This window comes from Mandrillus leucophaeus, unplaced genomic scaffold (assembly GCF_000951045.1).
Source record: "Mandrillus leucophaeus isolate KB7577 unplaced genomic scaffold, Mleu.le_1.0 Scaffold54, whole genome shotgun sequence".
Lineage (NCBI taxonomy): Eukaryota > Metazoa > Chordata > Mammalia > Primates > Cercopithecidae > Mandrillus > Mandrillus leucophaeus.
Window position 1 is genome coordinate 1,371,013 of NW_012105808.1, and position 524 is coordinate 1,371,536.

A 524-nucleotide genomic window follows, 5' to 3' on the forward strand; every position below is an offset into this window, starting at 1 on the left:
TCTTGAACTCCTGACCTCAGGTGATTCACCTGCCTTGGCCTCCCAAAGTACGGGGATTACAGGTGTGAGCCGCCGCCGTGCCCGGCCTTGCTGCCGGGTTTCTTGTTATCTTGCCCTGCATGTGTGCTCCTGAGGCAGCAGCCAACGGCGTGACTCCTCCGGCCATCGAGGCCAGAACTGAGCACTTCCTGCTTTCTCTCTGTCCCTCACATCCAGGGTCCCCCAGCAGCCAGCAGGACCTCCCCAAGTGTAAATCGGCACACACTTCCATTGCATTTGGGTTGGGGGGAGGTGTTGAGTCAGGGTCTTGCTCTTGCCCAGGTGGGAGGGTAGTGGTGCAATCACTGCTCACTGCAGTCCCGACCTCCCGGGCTTAAGCATGGGCTGTGGGGTACTCGAGGAGGAGGGTCTCGCGGTGCTGGCGAACCAGACCCGGGGTTCAGGGCCTCTCTCCAGAGCACACGACATCCCTCACCCACTGCAGCCTGGACAGCGGGGCGGAGATGGAAGGGGAGCGAAGGAGA